Source organism: Mya arenaria, chromosome 13 (assembly GCF_026914265.1).
Source record: "Mya arenaria isolate MELC-2E11 chromosome 13, ASM2691426v1".
Lineage (NCBI taxonomy): Eukaryota > Metazoa > Mollusca > Bivalvia > Myida > Myidae > Mya > Mya arenaria.
In genome coordinates, this window is record NC_069134.1 from 56046047 (window position 1) to 56068769 (window position 22723).

A 22723-nucleotide genomic window follows, 5' to 3' on the forward strand; every position below is an offset into this window, starting at 1 on the left:
TATAAAACCAGTAGCGTGTTGTTGTTTGCTGACTTAAAGAAAATGGATCTTGTAAAAAGTACGGTAAAGTTAAGACATTTATTTAACTGTTTTGTTATAATGCGTGTATGGTAGTGATACATAATTGTGTTGGTAACTTACATAGTTAAACTATATGCCATGTGTATGTTGCGTTTATTTTTGCTTCATATGTACTTTAATAATTAATTATTACAAAAACTATTAAAATAACCAAACTGTGGATATTAAATAACAGTACTGTTATAGGGAACCCTTCAGCCGAATTCAGTACTAGTTAGGAGATCATTTTCTTGTATTAGTTAATGTTGTTGTTGATTAATCTTAAAATATATTTCTATTACAGCATTGTTTCGCACTTTACGTGGCTCCTTATGTAAAATAATTTTAGATTTTGCTTTACCTACCTATCTGTGAACACTTACTGTTTAAATGGCATACATGGATTTATAAATACACTAAGCTAGCTTTCCCCATGTTATTTGGCTACCGACTGAGATGTACTCAGATTTCATTGGAGACGATGCATTTAATAACTCATTTAATATGTTTTGTTTAAGATGGTGGCGTGTTCGCGGTATGTTGGCTGATTTGCCTGGCCTGGTCTGTGGAGGCCGGGTACTACAATTGGTATGCTTATTATGCATTGAATGTGGTCTATGTTATTTTAGAGTCGTAGGAAGGTTTTTCATTTGCACGCCCTTTAAATCATTTTATATATCTTATCGCAAATGTGTTTTAGCATTAACGGATTGAAATGATATGCAATCGTAAAATGAGCTTCATTACAATATTCAATTTTACTATAAAAACGCCAAAATTAGAGACAGCTTTAAAAGTTCCTATCTTTGTATGTTTTGCTTAATTCAAAGGTTAACTGCATTTCAGGTCAATACTTGTTGTTCTAGTGTAGTGTTTTGGCTATAGTTTAAATATTTTTGTCAAGCCAATTCTTGTCCATTTTACCGGAAAATCGGTCTAACCATTCTAACCACAATTTATTATGTCCACCTATTTAGGAACATGGATACGATAATTCCGAATCGCATCATCCCTGGTCACAAATTCGTAGTTGTCTGCGATTTGGCAACGGCCTACAATGACGTCAACATACCTATGAACGGGAGTCATGTGATAACCTTGTCCATGAGCCCTCGTGCGCCTAATACGTTCGTCCCGGGCATAGTGAGCATACTGATGGATAAAGGTTGACATCGATAAATAATTGCAATAATTATGTTTCTTCTAACTTTAAAGCATAAAGAATAGGAAAAAAACATGTTTAATTGAAAAATAAACCTATTGTTAAGTACTCCTCAGAATTCAAAATATTCGCCTAAAACATAATATAAGTTGCATTTTTCTCTTTTTAAGATAAACCGAGAAGAAGTTTAAGCCTTGAGGTTAGTTTGTTATCATGTAGTCGAAGAACAGCCATTATATCACAACCATCTAGTACAAACAAGACGTATTGTTTATCGTTACGTGAATGTCTGATGCGTAACATAGTACTATACAGACTTAGATTTAATTTAATTAAATGAATAATAGTGGCAAAAGCAACGGTTCAACACCGGGAAATAATGTACTTGCCATTATATACATAGTGATGAACTTTGAACATTTCTTACATTTCTAAAAAGAGATTGATTGTTACAAAGAGAACACTGATATATTAACTAGCTAAGATTAAAACCTGAATATGCCTTAACATAGGCAGTTTCCGGGAAAAATGAAAACAGGCAGCTACAGAGGAACCCTTACTGTGACTAAAGACGGAGTGAGTGTTGGTACACGTAACTTCTACCCATTTATACATAGCGATTCCGTCGACAAGCAATTCCCTCTGGTACAGACGGACAAAGGTATCTACAAGGCTGGACAAACAGGTGAGATGGGACTAGGTACATAGATGACTGAACCCTGTGAGAGGTCGTGGCTTCGAATTCACACACAAGTGACACGTTGCAAAAATATTTCAACTGAGTGTCATATATATATATATATATTGTATCCTGATCTACATATGTAAACAAATGTTATTGCATTGCTGTACTGTTGTTGTTGATAACAATACGTGAAACATGATTGGGTTTTTTTATATATCGAAATTAATTTTCAGTTCAGTTCCGAATTTTGGTCATAAACGATCAACGGAAAGTGGTACAGGAAACATTCACCATAGAAATATTCGTAAGTGTTCATCCTTCCGGCTTGTATACGTATCTCGCTGAGAAACAGCTCGTATATGTATCTCGCTGAGTAACAGCTGGATCCGAGCCGCTGATTAATCCACTTATTTGATAACATGATACACTCAATTAATGTCAGGATGGAAATTTGAGAGTTTTTTTTTTCTTCGAAAGCTTCCTGAATAATCAGGATCCGTCTGGCGGTCCGAGAGTAATTATCGTTATCGCTAAGGCGTTTTTAAAGACTGTCTGTTTGCATTTTCCCGACTAACCCTAGTTGCATGCGACCATAATATTTAACTGCTGGCACAATTCTATGACCACTTCTTTTTCGCCTTCTGAAGATATGTTTGATTCATTCAAGAACAAAGGACACATACATGTAGGTAGATCTTATCTCGACATTTTTAGTGTGAAAATGAAACTAGACAGTATAATAAAAGCCCGGTACTTAAATAAAATGCTAACACTAGTTTAAGGCACAATTCTCGCATCAAAACGACACTGAAGGGTGGACGCAAACGCACAAATGTATTTATACGTCATAATAGCTTTTTGATTAAAACCCCCCAAAAAAGCAACAAAAAAAAACGCTGACCTACCCTTATTTTTTCTTCCGCCAATTCGGAAACAGACCATAGTTTTAAGAATAATGGAAACTACAGGGATAACTTTTTTCATTAATAAACTTCCCATAGTCAATATAAAAAAAACTCTTTTCAGGACGCCGATTCCAACAGGGTGCGACGCTGGGCCAATGTTACGGATAGTAGCGGCGTTTACGTCGGTAAAATGGAAATGTCCAATTATCCCGTTCTTGGGGAATGGACGATTAAAGTTTCAAATGAGGTAATTGATTAACCCTTATTTTCTGTTTCAAATCATCCATGTTTCACTTTGTTATTGAATTTACACAAAGGCAAGTAATTGGATTTACTGAATTCATATACAACATCTTGTGAAGACAATAATTAAAATGTAAGATTCAACATTTTTTCTATTTTCATTTGTCATTATCATGAGAGGACAATTTATATAGAGTGTGCCTAAATGGTTGTTCTAAGTTATTTGTATACACACACATATCAGGAAAAAAGTCGAATTGTGAGTAAATTAGCCAAATGGTATAAAAGAGCATACATATTAATTGAAAGTACCATAATAGTTAAAACATGTAACATTATGCTTAGAATCGTTCACTGTTTAAAGTATTTAGGTAAGTTGATAAGCTATAGTTGAGAAGTAAGTACCTGTGTTTGTTTTTCAGAAATTTATCAAAGCAACGTATTTTGATGTTGAAGAATTCGGTAATATTATGTACAATTATTCCTGACCCCCCCCCACCGCCACCCGCCACCCGTTAAAAAAATATGTTTACAAATCATCAATTATGTGGTGTTATACACGCCAAGGAAGCATGTCGCAACCTCTTCTATTTCCTTTTGTTGAGGTATCGATTTCGTAATTGCACTCAAAATTCTAGAACATACACCCATGTTAGAAAATACCTGTATAAGTATAGAGGGTGCTTAATGCTATTACTACTTCCTTACACTCGGCTTTTATTATATAAATGCCATGCTGTCAGAATGTTTTATAACCGGGGATGAACAAAAAAGCACATGACCACAAATACAAACGCAAGTAGTATTTTGGCTCGATTGATCGTTTGCAATTTTAGATATACTACGTACGTTTGCATCGTGAAAATGCCAACGTGCGTTTGCCAATTTGAAATTTGAAATACTCCAGAAAATGCATTTTTGTAGAAATTGCATCGCACAAAATATTCATAAAACAAATATAAAACATTATTGAGCAATTAAAAGGAATACATTTGAAAACATGTGAGGTTTTTCTTAAGCTGTGACATATTAACACTAGCTACGTGCGTTTGCATTCCTAGACACTATTTATATCGAAGTGTTCTTGAAAACTAAGCAAACGTGAATGGTGACCAATACGCTGATCGAAAGACAAAACAATGCAATCTTTTTTGCGCTACATGTATGTCACTTTAACGAACTCTCGCGTATGCCCAAAATATCGATGAGAAACTTACCTGGAATGACGATCAATCGAGCCTAAATACTCTCGTTTACATCTGTGGTCACCTGATTTTTTTTTGTTCATCCCTGGTGTGAATCATATAAACTGATATGTTTTGAAAGCATAATGAGCTTTTGTAAACTTCCAACAATAATTTTTGTTGTTGTTGTTTTTTTAAAAGAAATATGGTTTTCCTCTTTTAAAATTATATTTTATGATAGGCAATTGAAAAATAGGCAGCTTAAAATATGTGTGCCTGAATTTACTTAAAATGATAATAGTTATGCTTTAAAATATTACGATGTCCCTAAGAACATAGCTTGTCCTCAAACGTTTCAATTGCTCTTCAACTTCAGCTAATTCCTGTCTTAAAAGAAATTGATTTGAAAACATATGTGTTACAAAATAACTTGAACACTAATAATAAACCTTTGATTGACCTTATACATACAGGACTTGTGGCTCCTTTTTGTTCCTGTATTGTTTAAGATCTGGTGGTGGCTTTGCGACAGGCTTGTCATTTGCTTTTATTTAAGTCAAGCTTACTACAAATATATACTATTTATAACCGTTTCGATTGAGCTCGGAATGGTATGTATTTGTAAAAATTGATATTGCTGATTACTTATTGTAGAAAAATGATAAAGTCCATGTTATTTCAGAGCTTCCAAAGTTCTATGTGGAGTTGGATTTCCCACAGTATGTTACCACGGCGTCAAAAGGCTCTTTAAACGGAAAAGTTTCGGCACTGTAAGTTCAACATTTCTTATTCTTCAAAAATGGAAAAAAATGCTTAAACAAATCTATAATTTGCATACGAAAATACACGTTATTAGGTAGACAAACACTAGATCAGGTCGTCTTTACATTATATAACGTAGAGAATACATGCTATCAGGAAGACATTAAATGGTATCTGGTTGGATACAGTACATGAGGTTAATAGGTTGAGACATGATATTAGGTTTAGAATACTTAAGAAATATTACACACTACTGAGGGAGGGTCATATGACATTATAAGGACTGGCCAGTCAGCCACCGAAAGTGTATATGGACCGAGGCGCGAGCCGAGGTACATTCACCATCGGGGGCTGACTGGCCGGTCCTTATAATGTCATATGACCCAAAGTGGTGTGTTAATATTTCTTATATTATACCGAACATTTTTATAGTACCATTAATTATATTTAATGCACTTAAGATGTGTTTTATTGAACAAAGCTAATAATGTTAACTTGCGACAAATATACGTCGATGTGAAATAAGCCAGCCGCACCTGCCAGTTGCATGACGTCATCGGTCCATATCATATTTTTGGAGAGGTCCGGACCGGCTAAAAATATGATATGGACCGGTGACGTCATAAAACTGGAATTTTATCGAAATTCAGTGATATACGGACCGATCGAGTTTATATATATAAAGAAGGAACACATTAATGTGAGGTATAATATATTCTATTAAGTAGAAAATGCAAATTATTTGGTACAACAAACAAGATGTCTTGTAGACTAAATATTCGACCAGGAAGATAACAATTCTATCAAGCAGATTCTATATGCTATCAGATAGAAACTGAATATTATTAGGTAGTAAAGTCATCATGTCAGGTTAATAAATCATGTCATCATGCTGCAATCACATGGTCTTAGGCAATAATTGAATGCTATAAGATAGGAATTAATGGTTTCAAAAGGAAAATACACACTATCAGGTAGTTTATATATGCTTTTATTTCGAATATACAAGTAAGCAGGTAAGACATATGTTTTATAAGGTTATAAATACATGCTATCAGGTAGGATATTACATGCTTTCAAATAGGAAATACAAGATAGCAGGTAGGTTATATATTAGATAGAAAATGCATGGATTCAGGCGTATACTACGTGATATCAAGACAGATCATTGGTAGAAGAACATTAACATGTTAAAAGGGATCATTAAGAGGATAGAACTTGGTTGCAAATAAATTGTATTTGATTAAAGTGGAAAATTATATGTGAACTGGAGAATACAGGTCAAAACATGTGGATACATTATGGTATTAGAATGAAAGCAGATGGTAGCATAAGGGTATTAGAATAATTCCTATCGACACTGGTTGTATAAGGAGAATATGACCAGATATCATGACAATAATATATCGAATAAGACAAAATGAGTTGTGATATCAGGAAAACTAGATGAAATCTTAAAGAGATATGCTATCAAGATAAAAAAAAGGTGTCGGGGTGGGATAATGCATGATATATAGACAGTAGCAGGAGGATTACATACGTTATCAATTAGGAATATACATGCTAGCAAGAGCAATATACACGAACATAGCTTATAAAAAGGATGATGATAGGACGTTTTTCTGGTGACCTGTATCACGTCGAATTCGGTGTGTAAACACGTATCCATCGAGACCGCAGGTCGAGACGGATACATGTTTACTCACCGAACGAGACGTGATACAGGTCACCAGAAAAGCGTTTTATCGTAATATTCCGTTAATTATATACCTGCATATTTAATTATTTCTTTGTATTTTTCGGTTTTAATTTGTTTTTTTTTAAAGTTATCGCCATATGTCAAATGCGCGTATGAATTCGACTGTGTTTTGTAGTTGTGTGTAATGAAGTCAAGGGAGGCTACTACAGCGAAAGGAAATCAAAAGTTACAGAATTCATTTTATTGAGCAAAATAAGAACAAAATAGTTTGTGTTTTAGCAAAATTAACAAATTGCTTATTCGAGAACAATTATTAAATGTCACAGCACAAAAGAACAACAACAAAAAAACGGTACTTGTTTTACTAGTATACACTAATCGTTATTTCCTGTAGACGTAACGCGGCCATTTTAAAGACAGTAAATATTCGTTGTTTTTTTGACGGTCATAATATGCAGAATTGAGGGAAGTTCGTGAGTCAATCGGTATTTCTTTTTTTTTTTTCAATTATTTTTATTCAAGATTTTGGAACAATATAAACATATACAAATATACATATACATACACAGACAGTCAATATAAAGAATTTAAATAGTTCAGTCAATATAAATTAACATGTTGACATAATCTATAACAACTAAGTAAGAAGTATATATATTTATATAGTTTATATCGAGCAAAGTTTATTCATCAATATAAAGTATGTTTTTCCTATTCTTGAATTTTTAAGTTTTTTGTAGAGGACAAAGAGAGAGGAGATAGGGGGAGCCAATAAATAATAAAGAAAAAAATACTATAAGGGAGATAATTCTATAATTTAGTTGATAGTGTACTTTCATAAGTGAGTTGTTAGATCACAAGCAGATATATTTTTAAAAGGGTACTCTAAGGGAGATAATTCTATTGTTTAGTTGGAAGTGTAATTTCATAAGTAAGGTGTTTGATCACATGCAGATATATTAACACAGTTGCAAAAATTCATTCCATTTTGCTTCAAATACATCTAGTTTGTCTTTTTGTGTTGCGATTATTTTTTCTATTAAGATGCGCCTCAACAAATAGTTTTTAAATGATGCTATTTCTGGTATTTTTCTGTCATATTTACAATAACTTATGTAGTACTTTGCTAATATCAGAAGAAAGTTTATCAAATTAATGTTTGTATTATTATTGTTCTTTTTAACTCCTAATGATATTACTCTGTATTGCATTATGTTTGTTTGAATATGTTTTGTATTAATAAAATTTTGTAAATTTGACCAAAAGTTTTGAGTTATTGGACATTCCCAGAAGAGATGTTTTTGTGTTTCTGGTGCCATTGAACAAAAATCGCATAATCTTGAGTTTGTGATTTTACATTTGTGTAGGTAATCATTGTTGGGAACTAAATTCATTATATACTTATATTGATATTCTCTTAATTTTGTGTCTATTGTAGAGTGGATTGGTGTTGTCAGTATATGCTTCCAATTTAATTCTTCCTCAGGAAATTCAATGTCCCATTTAATAAGACATTTGTTATTTTTTTTGTTTTAATTCAATTTGTTTATTATAAAGGATTTTGTTTACTTTGTTCTTTTTTCTTAACTTGTCTATAAGGTATTCTGGCTCTTTGTTTAAAGTGGCATGGTAGTCTTTTAGTTCTTGTCCCCATATTTTATTTATAGTTTTTATTAACGTAAGATATTTGAGAAAATCACCATCCACAATGTTATATTTAATTTGCATCTGTTCGAAAGTAAAAAAATCTTTAATTTCAAAATCGAAAATTTGTTCAACATAAAATATTTATTTTTTTTGCCAGTCTTTATAAAGAAGGGTATTGCCATTGCTTTGTTTAAGATTAGAGTTATTCCATAAAAATTCTTTTGCTAGATTTTTCACGGTCTTGTTATAATTGATTTTGCACCAAGATGTAAGGATTTGTTTTAGAAAGGTAAAATTTAGCTGGAAGTTGCTAGCATCGTTTACATTAGTGTTATATTTCCATATGTTTGTTCCACCAAATTTATTGAGTTCTGAGTTATATAGTTTATTCCATTTAGCATTACTCTTAGTTATTAATCTTTTGATCCAACTAGCTTTTAATGCATTGATAAAGGATTCTATGTCTAGCATTTTTAGTCCGCCATTTTCATAGGTTTGGTATATTGTGTCTCTGGAAATTTTATCTGGTTTTGAGTCCCAAAGAAAGTCAAACATAATATTTTTAATTCGTTTTATTGTTGGTTCTGTTGGATTAGGTAGCACTGTTAGTGGGTAAACAAGTTTCGGGAATGCATATGATTTTAAAACAGTGATTTTTCCTATCAATGAGAGTTTCCATCTTTTCCATTTATAGAGAGTGTGTTGAAATGCATTTATTTTAGGTTCTAAATTTAGTTCATGTATCTTTCTATGGTCATTTGAGAAACATATACCTAACGTTGAGGCTTCATTAGATGTCCATACAAATTTTTTTGACTTACAGAATTTTTTATTGGTATATCGCAGTGTACCGATTCTCAAGACAGTACATTTTGATATGTTCAATTTTAGTCCAGATATTTGACTAAATTTTTCAAATGTTGTTACAAGGTTTTGGAATGAGATTTCTGTACCATCAAGGAAAAAGCTAGCATCGTCAGCAAATAATGTTTGTTTTATTTCATTATTGAAAATATTTATTCCTTTTATGTTGTTGTTGTTATTTATATTCAGTGATAAAATTTCAATACATATGAGAAATAGATAAGGTGATAGGGGACACCCTTGTCTTACACCTTTGTCAATTTTAAAGAAGTTTGATAAGTGTCCATTCACATTAATGCAACTTTGGGCATCATTGTAAAATAGTTTTACCCAATTTATAAGTGTTTCTCCAAAGTTGAAATACTTTAAACATTCAAACATATAGTCATGGTTCACACTATCGAAGGCTTTATGAAAATCAGAGAAGAAAATAATTCCTTTTTCATTATCTTTATTTATTTGTCCAATAATATCATACAGAATTCTTACGTTTTCACCTATATATCGCCCTTTAATAAATCCAGTTTGATCTTCATTAATAAGGTTGGCTAGTATGTTTTTGATTCTATTTGCTATGGATTTTGAGGCTATTTTATAATCTATATTGAGAAGTGATATTGGCCTCCAGTTGTTAATGTCTGTTAATAGTTTGTCTTTTTTTGGTAGAAGAGATATGACGCTTTGTTTTTGGAGTTCAGTTAGGTTTTTATTTTGAAATGAAAAATTTAATGAGTTTACTAAGAATCGTTTTATATCATTCCAAAAGATTTTATAGAATTCGGTAGTTATGCCGTCAGATCCCGGACTTTTTCTGTTTTGCATTTCTTTTAGTGCTTTGCCACATTCATACTCTGTCAATAAACCTTCACATGATTTTTTTTGCTCATCATTGAGTTTTTTGTTATTATCTGGAAAGGAGTTGTTATCGGTTTGTATGTTAATGTCTTTTTTATATAGATTACTGTAGAATGAATAAATGTCTTTGATTATTTCTTCAATTTTTGTTTTTTCTACTCCATTGTGAATTATTTTATTTATTGATCTTTCGCTTGCTTGCTTTTTTTCTAGGTTTGCGAAGTATTTTGTATTTTTTTCTGCTCCTTCGATCCATTCAGCTTTTGTTCTTAATAATATACTTTTTGTTTTTTCGTCAAGAAAATAGTTTAATCTGGTTTTCTGTTCGTTTAGCTCTTTTATAAGGTTGTTTTTATCAGTAGATAGGGTTAATTTTTTTTCAATTCTTTTAATAGTATTTTCAATTTCCGTTATTTCGTTTTCATTTTCTTTTTTTATTTTAGCTGAATATTTAATTGTTTCATTTCGTATAGTGCCTTTTATTATTTCCCATAGAGTGTTAGGGTTAGCTGCATTATTAATTTGTACAGTTTCATTAATTGCATTGCGTATGATGTTTTGGTATTCTTTGTTGAGCAGTATGTTGTTATTAAATTTAAAATATCCTGGTCCTTTGGCAGATCTTGATAAATCTATGTTGAGATTAACGAATGAATGATCTGATCTATAGCCTGGAGAGATATTACAATTAGATATAGTGTTAATTAAATTTTGAGATACTAGAAAGTAGTCTAATCTGCAGAATATAGGCGGTTTTGTATTACTATGCCATGTATAACTTTTTGTTTGTGGGTTGCTTAAGCGCCATATGTCATGGAGATCATTATTTTCTAAGATATTATTAAGTCTATGTGTGCTTTGTTTGTTTGTGTTATCTTTACCATTCAATTTGTCAATTTCTGAGTTAAGCACTACGTTAAAATCTCCTCCAATTATCAGTGTTTCGTTATTATTATCTACAATCAAGTTTTGAAGTGTATCAAGAAAATGTTTATCGTATGTATTTGGACCATAAACATTTATAAACATTATTGTTTCATCATTGATTTCAAGTTTTAATGATTGAAGCCTACCACTTATAATATCATTGTATTCTAGTATGTTACAATTTATATTATTGTTTATGAGAATGCCTACTCCTTGGCTGTTTGATTTGTTACCACTTAGAATTATGTCATGTTTCCATTCTGTTTTCCATTTCTGTTCATCTTTGTTTTTTATACAGTGCATTTCTTGGATGAGACATATGTTATATTTTTTTAGTTTTAAAAATTCAAACAACTTAGTTCGTTTTTCTTTTGATGCTAAGCCTTTAGCATTAAATGTACATATTTTTAGATGCATGTTTTATATATCAGTATGTTCATGTTTTGTTTAAATATACTCTGCGTGTGATCATTGTTACAAGAGGATAAATCAGAACTATCATGTGGCTCATGAGGACAGGAGAGAGAAGATAAGATATCAGTAAAAAAGGTTGAAGTCATTTGGTCAATTGGTGCCTTGCGTTTTGTGGAAGGCAGATTTGCAATTATATCCACAAATTGCATTTTGGATAATATGACTATAAATGTTAATAAAAACATTTGAAGAAAAGAAAAAATAATAGTTACAAAAGACAAAAAGCTCTTATTATATAGCAATATGTGTTTCCAAAGTATATATAGTTACATTTTTGTATAATTATAATAAGGCTTTCTACTGTTTATTTTTCTTAATGCAGGTATTTATACCTATATCTGTTTTATTTTTTTAAAGAGTTAATAAAATGGGGTTGTGCATGAACTTCTGTTACATGAATATGATACCCTAATTGGAATTTTACATATAGACAATACATATGCTTTCAATTTATACAAGCATACAATACACATTTGGTCAATACACACAAATATTATACACATTAACAAAAATTACAAGCATACAATGCATATAACAACAGTTACATATATCAACTGTTCTCATATACAAATATACCATATATTTATGCACATGACCACATTATCCATATTTACATTTTATGATAACACATTTGGACATATTAATGCAGTTTATCAAAATTATTTAGTGACAGATATAAACTCAAACATATATCTTACTCTGGCGACATACTTATAGTTATACAGTGTATAAGAAATATTCATGCATTCACATGATCCCATGTATATATATATGTACCCGTGCATGTAAATATGCACACCCAGGCACCAGAAACACTAACACAAAGATATTAACAATTGTACATATACATATGTAAGATTTAAACATATCTAGGTAAATGCATACAGTACATTCTTTTTTGGAATAAATTGATAGTTGAAGTTTTAGACAAATATATAATAAAAAAGCGGTAGGATTTTACCATGCATTCACAACTCATCAAAAAATGGTCTATATTGTATTCTATATATGATCATTATTAATAGCATTAATGTACGTGAATTTATATAACAAAAACAGAGATATATAGGTTTTATACACATGTTTTTACTTATTATTAGCAGTCTATATTGTCTGTATTCATATTTTCAGTGTTGATTTATCTGTGTCCTTTTCTAGAGAACCTGTCACGACTTCGATGCTCGCTAATCACTTCACCGATGTTGTCAAAAATGTCAAATTTGATCCGTTCGTCACTCGATGTTTGTCCGTACACTGAACCATTAAAAAACCACGCGCTTTTAATGTCTGTATGGAGTAGAAGCCTACTAATCAGCCCTTGGTTTCGTTTTGTGACGTCATCGACAAGTCGATGACCACAGCTCTTCATTGGGGATCTTTTTCGCATGATTTCTGTTTTGGCGTTGTTGCTCCTCAGTTTCAATCGGTATTTCTATCGATGACGTGAATTCGCCTTCTTCTTTGTACTGGCGAGCTGCTCATATTTATGATAATAAACATGGATAATGCATCAATTTATGGACCTCGAAATGGCAAACAACTCGTTCACTGAAGTAGCTGTCTAGATACTAGTAGATTTGAAGTGTTCTCTGCTTCATGCTTATCCCCATGGTGCTTTGTAGAACATGAGAACCATGTTCCTGAATATTAACATGCTTCTGGAGCGTGTGTAAAGTTAGATAATTTAATGTATTTAAACATTGACAGGTTTTACCATTTATTTTTTTTGGCCACGCTTTGTTTAGCAACGCGGAAAAAGTTTCGAGATTACACACGGTACTCGCATGATACGGAATCAGAAAACGACAGTATCATGATACGTATTTTTCAATACGGCATGCTGTATTTTCACTGTTGGATATGGGAAAGGAATATGGTAGGCATATACTAATGCGTTTAATTAGCATACCTGCTTTGTAGGTACACGTTTGGAAAAGGAGTGTCTGGTGAAGTGGAACTAACATTAAAGTACTCGAGCTACAGTGCAGTGAAACAGTACAAGGTAATTCTCTTTTTACATCAACTTAACACACTCTATATATATACAGTGCAGCTAACAGTACAGGCTAATACTTTAACAAGTTCATAGCACTCTCTATATACAGTGTAGTGAAACAGTACAGGATAAAAACTATTTTTAATCTAGGTAATCTTTCTACGTTTTAAACAAAAACTAGTAAGCAATACTTTTCATGGAATAGAGTTATGATTAAGGGAAGTAATGCAATCTAACTCATTGTCCATGGTAGTGTTTTAGTAGTGTAAAATCGTTACAACAACGGTCAACAAAACATAAGTTCACTTGGGTTTTAAATCTAAATAATTTACCAAATTCAGGAATTTACTTCTACACTTTACATGTCAATAAATAATAAACCAAATATGAATACAGCACATCATAATCAGTATATACTTAAATGAGGCCGAATTGCTAAGGGAAGGACGCGTAATTTCTATATCAAATTTAAGGCCTATACTTTCACAGTACCGATACGGATGAGCGCATGTCCAAGAGGTTAGCTAACTCTCAATCCCATGTTGCGCCCCTTTTATTTCAAACATTAAGGCCATCCTGAGTCTCACACGAGTGCATATGTTCATCAAACAAGTTAATTATTTCAGCTTCTTAAGTGTAAACTTATTGGTATGTGTCATTTACCATTTAAATAATGAGGCCGCCCTCTGTCTCACACGTGTGCCTATTTTTATCAAATAAGTTAATAATTTAAGCTGCTTAAGTGTAAACTTATTGGTGTGTATCATTTACCATTTAAATAACTAGGCCGCCCTCTGTCTCACACGTGTGCCTATTTTTATCAAATAAGTTAATAATTTATGCTGCTTAAGTGCAAACTTATTGGTGTGTGTCATGTACTGTTTGGAATTAAAGAAATTGTCTGAATGCAGTGAATGGACTATAAAATATTTGCAATGAATTGACGAAAGTTTTTAGTGTGATATTCCATTATTCTTTAGTGACTGTCTAGAAATTATGCTTATTTTTAATGTAATTATGACGATATCACTTATTTTCAGGTCAAGGACGGCTCCATTGATATAGACTTGCCATTTACAGAACTAGCCTCAGACTTCCAAAAGTCATATTTTGCTCGGGAGATTTTCAATGCCTCTAGTTATTACACCAGCGTGCTGTATGTACTTGATTAAGTCGTGAATTTAATTTTTAGGGATATCACATCTTTGACAAAAAAAATCAGTTTTAAAGGTTACGCATTGTTAGCGATGAATAATAATTAAATATTTATAACGTATACTCTTAACTTTTATTGGTTACTCTTTTATACACTGGTTTAATGAACTATTGAAAATACGTATTTATATACTTTTGATACTAATTTGGTGAAACTGATAGGTTTTGTATAATATAAACATGATTCAGAAAATGACGTTATTATATATCAGAATCCTTTGGATCACTTACACACGAAAATGTTTAATGTTTTGGTAAAAGATTGTGTTGTCCACTCTTCTTGAAATCGTGAGGGGAGGGTTACCGCCTTGGTAACATAACTTGAGAAGTTGAGTCCGCCTATACAGAATAATAGCAGGTGTTTTGTCTCCCATATTCGCTTTTTGAAATCAACACTTTCGTTGCCCTAATCGGGCGGTCATTTTATTTAGCACAATTTCCATCAAAATGACCTGTAATTGAAAGTTACCGGTAATTAAGGCATGCAGGGCAAAACACTTTTCATAAATGCAAGATTACAACCGTTTGAGCAGATAGTTTTAACACATGTAAGCTCTTACTCCCAGCAATGTGTTCTGTATTGTTTATAGGTTGTATATGAAAGATGACGGCTTTACTATAGAATGGCGACAAGTTAACACATTAAATGCTTATAAATTCATGATCTCTAGGATTATGGCTTAATACGATGATATTTGTCCATATACGTTATTTTTCATTATTTTGGATCATTGCGTTATCGTAGTTTTTCATAAACAACAGCCGCTAGTGTGAGACCTACGTAGTAGGTAAATGATGTATCGAATTGCAGTTCAGTGTTGCTTAAGCTTAAACTCAAAGTGCCTACTAATATCACTGTTACAAAACAAGGCGTAATAAACTGTTATCAACATCTTGCAAAGACCGTTAATGCTAAAAAATTTAAAGTTATAAAACATCACAACGTTTTATTTTACATTCATAATTTCGTGTTTTTCAATAAAACTGATACAAGTTTTTCTTAAATTTTATTTTTCTCTGTTTCAAGACGGTTAACAATTCTTGCCAATGCCGTGGAAGATGTAACGGGAGTTAATATTTCTGCAGAATCGTTCATAAATGTTAGAGCATACGACGTTGCCGTACGACTAACGTTTCAGAACAAGTTTCACGTTGGACAAGACGTAGACATTTCGGTAAGTGTTATATCGTTTAATAACATTTCATATAATAAGAGACTAACTTGCCATGCAACCTCGCCATGTTATATCAGGTCTGCCACATTTTTCTATGACAAATTCAATTTAAAATATTTGTTTTTAGTCCATAATACTGTTTCCGGCATAGTTTAAGGAGTAAGGCTAAGACATTTTAACCTGACCAGCCCCTGTTTTTAGCCCTGATTCCACAGCGGGTTGCCGAATTCCCTTTGTAATATCTTTGGCATTGTCATTTAGGGCTATGCTCAAAGAAACGGGGCTGTATTGGTAATGCTTTGCCTAATCAATTTCTATTGATCCGCAAACGGATCGATAATAACGGACACCAGAGGGCAAAGACTAGAAGGACCAACACACAACTATATGCCTTACCCAAAATAAGGGGAGAGTAACTGCGTGTCGTTTACCAAACGATTAAAATATACCTTTATGCCGTCCACTGTTGTTAAAGATAAATGTATATGACAAGAATTAAAGTTTAATCAAACTATTTAGATAAGTATTTTGTATTTGATTTCATTTAATACAGGGGGAGATAACTAGATATTCTGGCGACCCCTACCCTGGCATTGCATCGGCGGATATTGGTGTTTGGGTTGAAGTAAAGCTCTACCTTGTATATCGTAGATGGGTCGTCATTCGCAACTCATCACGGATAGATATTAGCGAAGACAACACATTCAGTTACACAGTTGAAGGGAACGATTTACATTCGAATGTGTCGTATATCTACACTCGGGTAAGTATTTTATTTGTACAGCTTGTAAAATCACCGGCTACAAAATATTTGCATATACGCATGCTCACTTTAAACAGATTCCATTTTTTTCTGTATACTACATAGCGATGTAATTGACAAATTCCTATACTGCTGATTTTACTTTACTGTTTCTGGGGAGTTGAAATTACACGTATACTTTCAATAGGTGGATTTCAGATAACCTAAAAATAGATTTTGCATATCATTAACTGACCACGTGTACTAGCTGGGGGCAAAACATTGCTGATAAGCCCATCCAGGTTAATACATTATATAGTACAATATAGTTCAATGGTCTAGTTTACATGATAGAGCGTAATGGTAGACATCAATGATTTGAGTTATTTAAACAAGTTGATTTATCAGATTATGCAAGAAAATTATCCTCCAGTAATGTAGCAGTATATATTCTGTTGGAGCAGGATCTTTACCTGATCCTTACAAAATAACTGCAAGTATTAGGGAGTAAATCAAACAGTTAAGCAGTTCATGTTTAGAGAGACAATGACTTTCTTGAAAGATTAACAATAAAACTACTGAAAGTGTTTGTGTCAGATATTATCCCAGGGATAATAAAGAAAATTGGGTCAAACTTAAACTGTTTTCAGTATTCGTATTTTCATACAGTATATAAACAGAAAAGAGTGAAAATAAAAAAAATCGTAATTTCGGCAGTTTATAGCGATAAAAATAAAATAACCAATTAAGACCATAAATATTTGCTTTGCCTTTCTTGTTAGATGTAAACACCTAGTTCTATGTAATGATTGAAGGCATCAAATTGTCATTCAATAAATTCATTTGATTAACAGAAATACTTCTCCTGTATAAGAAACTCTCTCATTCTCCCTATGACACGCTCAACATGTATTCATACAAAAATTGAGACAATTTGCTGGACGGTTCATTGCCAGAAAGTTGTTTTTTGCCCGGTGAATGAAGGAATCCGGAATCCTAAGTACAGTGCCGGAGGCTGCCATTTCCTCGGCAACAAGGACCTCACTATCTGTCAACAATTCATCATCGGGCAAAAGGATGGACATGTATCCTGATTCCAAAGTTATTTGCTTATCCGACACACGTCCACCCCATCCATAAGTAATCAAATTTACTGTCGGCGATATAGAGATTAAATATTTTATTGAATTGTTATGTTTGTAGTTGCTCCATGTTTGTGCTCTTGTTGTAAGATCATGCGGGCTTTCCAGAAAAATACAAAATAATAGATTATTGAAATCACTTTGTTGTTACAAGGTTCAAATGCCTCAGGTATGATCGTGCCAACTCCCTATCTGGCCAAACAATTAATTGTTTCAAACATTTAGCTAAAATTGGAACCCATGTGTTTCAAATTCGAGGAACTGTTGCCCCCAAAAGTGTTAAGCTATATGATATGGCTTTGTTTGAAAGACCTAATCCAATTTTCATTAGGACAATCAAGAGGTGGTCTTTAAGTGAAAGTCTTGCCAGTTGTGTTTTTAAAGTGACACTCTGATTAAAAATAAATACATGCACATGTATAACAAACATACATTTTGAGTGATCAACCTTTAACTTCTTACTAAATGGTGCATTTATGAGAAATATTCATAACTGATAACAAGATTGCAACCGTGTATTTAATATCTGAATACGCAAAAATATTAAATGATTGGTGAGTGCTAAAAGATTCACTGCGATCTTCTTTTGTCTAATTAGGTAGAAATCCCGTGTTTTCTGAACCTTTCTTTCAAACTCAACTCGGTATCCTTCATAAGAACAATTGTTTTTGACATGTATTTATCTTTTTTTGGTATATCAAAACATTTATATTAATTGTGGTAAATCTTATTTGTGAGAGAAAGAGATTGCAACTTTAAGTACATAGGGTTCTACCTGAGTATATATCCACAAAAATAAATCACGGGATAAACCTGTAAAAAATGTCACCTTGGTGTTGTTTATATTGTCATATATGTTACTTCAGAATCTTTTTTTCTGAATTGTCTGCAACAGCCTACACATGTACTTAATGTGTCTACTCAATGGGTATTTAGGAAATCTTTGAAAAGATATTCCCCTCTCTTTGTTTTGTCCATTTGCACACCCAACAACACATACACTATAAACCATTTCACCTATTTGACTTACAGAAAACATGTATAAACTGACCATACAAACACACATGTATTGAATTTACTACTGGGGGCTTATCAGCAGCAGAGCGTTCTTGCCCCCACTAAATAATTCATGTGCTGTTCAGTCAGCCATGGTCTTAGTGAAATCCATCTATAGCAGCTTAGGCTTATTGGTTTTGCAATCAGACGTGTAAAAAGTTTTTAAACCAGTGTTTAAAGGGGCAAAGTTAAGGTTTAATTTGTATCGTTACACCAAACGTATGATTGTTTACACAAGGTTAATGTGTGTTGTGATTCAATAAAAGGTACAACAATGGACGTGAATAAATAATTGTTTGAAACTTAAGTAGTATAACGCCGCATAGGTGGCATTATCTCTAACGGATGATGACATAATTTAATTGAACATGGACTTTAACCTGAATATTTTTAAGCTTTTTAACAAAACAAACCAGCAAAACCTACACGGGTCGTAGCGAGCTTTTTGTATTTGTTCGAGAAATCCAATTCATTTATAAAAGTGCTTTACAAACACCTCATTGCATCAAATAATGAGTTAGTTTTACCATTTTAAATGTAGTAATTATCTTATAAAGATAACAGTTTTTAGCTAACAATAAATGAAAAGTGAAATAAAACAGTTCGCTCTTCCCCGACCCATTTATCCATAAATTTGCCAGAAAAACTACATTGATATGCCGTATGCCTAATATACCGCGCACATTCGTTCGATATACTACCAAAAAAGCAAGTATCCCTCAATAACCTCGGTAAATGGTTGTTATGGTAGATTATTTATTCTGTGGTTTTGGAAAAGTCTCCTGACTAAGAAGAATCTTTATACGAGGGTAAATCGATTTTTTTATTTTTTTTAAAACACAACAAATATACAACAACAAAAATTATTTTTGCATCGGTGATGACGTATTGCACCAACAGCAAAACGCCTCTACACCGTCAATAATCAGTAAGGGTTATTATCAATCATTAAATCATTGAAGCAAGAACACGGCAGAAAAATGTTTTGTTGTTATGGTGTTTAAATGGAATCAAAGAAAACACTAATATGATACTAGAAAATTATTTGTAGTATTTGACTTGGAATTACAATGGAAATGCCATTGGTCTAATAATATTTAGTTTAACGATTAATTTATTACTATTATAGTAACCGCATATATATATAAACGCATAAAGTACCATGATGGCTGTTCAAGTTATAATAACTTGAACAGCCATCATGGTACTTTATGCGTTTATATTTTCTAAAATGGCTTGTATCATTTATTAGGCTGTTTTGCGAAAAGTCGGAACAACAAGGGATATTTATTCGCGTGGATACAGTATTTATCCATCCACCAACCCCCTGGTCAACTCTTCTTTGACATAGAAACAAGTATCAGGACCCAAAGTGTTGGTAAGATGGATCATGGTGACTTAATTATAGTGCATGTGTCGATCGCAAAAAATGTAGTTAACTAAATTATATTTTAACGGAAAAATTGGTATTAGAATTTTTTATCGGCAGTTTATAGATGGATTTAATGCGAAGCATACTACTTGTGCCGGTTTCATAAAGTGTCTTATTGAAAAACTTAAGCTTAGTGAAAACATGCCTCTTTCCCCTAGGTTGAATTTAAAAATGACAATGTTTTTACACAAAAGGTTCGGTCATCAGCTAACAAAATGCCCAAACTATAAATGCATATGAATAAATTTGAAAAATTGAAAATAGTGTGTATTCCAAATATTCCTTGTTAAATATCGGAAAACACACTAAGGTTAACATTTGTACTAAAAAGCTTTTTTTTTAAATACGGCCTCTAAAGTTTAACAATCTTTAAGTTTTACTAACTATTGGAAGAAATGAGTGTAAACAAAAGCATTTTTGTTTATTTTAATGTAGACTGTAGGTGACAGCGCAAGATTTAGGATTTCAGTGACTGGCGAAATGGTTACAGCAACGTACAAGATATCGTTGTGTTTCTATGGCGAGTAGAGTCTTACTAGAATGACTGTTCTTCAAATACTATCAGACACAGTATCAGTATTTCGTTTCATTTTCCGTTAACTATGTGAATAGGTGAATGTCTGCAATATCCAAAGAACAAATTAATGTTTGTGCAAATTTAATGAGTTTCGATCATAAAGTGCGATGATATTCAACTCTAGGACTAAACGTTACTATAATACTAAATAGAGCTCTTAATTTGGACGAAATATTAATTAAGTTTCCAGCTACAAATTGCATGGTTTTATAGAATTTATGACTATACACTAGACCACAAAAAATAGTTGCATAGTTAAAAGTAACGATTTTAGGTTGTTTCAAACGGATGGTATGTTGATGAGGGAGAATGGTTTGACATTTCTGAAGGTCAACCGAGGGACATTACTGTCACTGCAGCTGAAGAGATGAGACCAAACTTTGTCGTCATGGCTTGGTCAGTGAGAGCAATAAAACAGTATTACACAGACGGTGTGTTGATTTGTTTAAATTTATAAATATGAATTAAACACATCACCTTTCATTTCACAATGTCATAGATGAATAAGACACAAACCTGGCAATGTAATATATTTAACCGGTATCTGAGCCAATATTTCATATCTCGAATAAAGAAATCTACAACGTTATAATGATTGTATTTCTTTTTGTTAAGGAATCAATGAAGAAACTGACGCGCTTCAAGTGGATATAAAACCCGATGAAGCAACTGAGGTGATTATTTCAATACGTTAATGGATGGATGCATATAATTTTATATCGTTTGTTGTGTATTTATCTGAAAACTTGAAAATATTTGTTTTTCATTATTGTTATGATTCTACAATTCATTTTTGTGCTAATGTTTTGTCATCTTTATGAACATCTCTAGGTAAAAACACGTATATCCTTCGACAAAAAAGAGGTAAGGCCAGGTGATGCTGCCAACATTCACCTGGAAGGGAACGTTGATTCTAACTTTTATCTTCTAACAGTGGACAAGAGCATTCTGATTTTGGATTCAGGCAATGATATCACGGAGGTAAAAACATAATGTCTTATACAAATATGTTTTGTTTACTCTTTTTTATTAATCTGAATTCAAATAACTGGTCGAGCACACCGGTTTTTTGTGACTGTGTTGTGTTTACTTACCTTACCAAGGCAGTTGCCCCAACATTGATTTTCATGTAACGTTTGTGTGAAATCTTTTTAGGTATTACTATGTTCGTTGATCGACTATTTTACCTTAATATTTGTGCCTTTGAACAGGATCATATAACAAATTTAGGATGCTGGTCATGTATGAATAATCCTTATTGTCCGGTAAATATAAGGCAAACCTTAAGTAATCTAGGAACTTTAAAAGAGTGGTAATGTATGTTTATAATATGATTATTGCAGGAACTTCTGCCTTCATTAGATAATGGGGAAAATACCATAATACTTGATGACTCTTCATTTAGCAACATTCTTCGGGTGAGATATCCTTCCATTTTGGTTTTAGTAAAGAATACATCTTAGGCCAAATAAAAAATAGGTCTGTTTCAGGTTACCCGACCGACCCTATTTTTTCCCGCCGACCCTAACCAATTTTTCCCTGAAAAAATGTGATTTGGGTACGAAAAACATTAGTTACGAAATGTATACGAAAAGTTGTCCATATTAGAGTTGGATTTCTAATTGTATTTACCGTAATTCACCTTAGAGTTCGTCTTTTTTTCGCTGTCCGAATTCATTGAAAATAACCATTTTATCTCCATGTATGTTAAACCTGTCTTTTTTCTTCATGTCTGCATTTTAACTCTTATTAATTTATCCGTAATTATCGATGGTTATAACGCCTTTAAGTGTAACTCCTTCATCAAGTTAATTAAAATCCCATAAACAACTTCTATCGGCATCAGATCAAACAGTCACACTGTTTGCCGTCACATAACTCACAGTTATACACACGAAGATCTCGTGGAGTGCATGGATAT

At 32.5% G+C, this 22723-nt stretch overlaps 1 pseudogene; it reads left to right on the forward strand.

Annotated features, from left to right (window-relative positions):
* Positions 1–1750: 1750 nt before the first annotated feature.
* LOC128215400 (alpha-1-inhibitor 3-like) overlaps positions 1751–22723 on the forward strand; it is a 34341-nt pseudogene continuing 13368 nt past the window's right edge.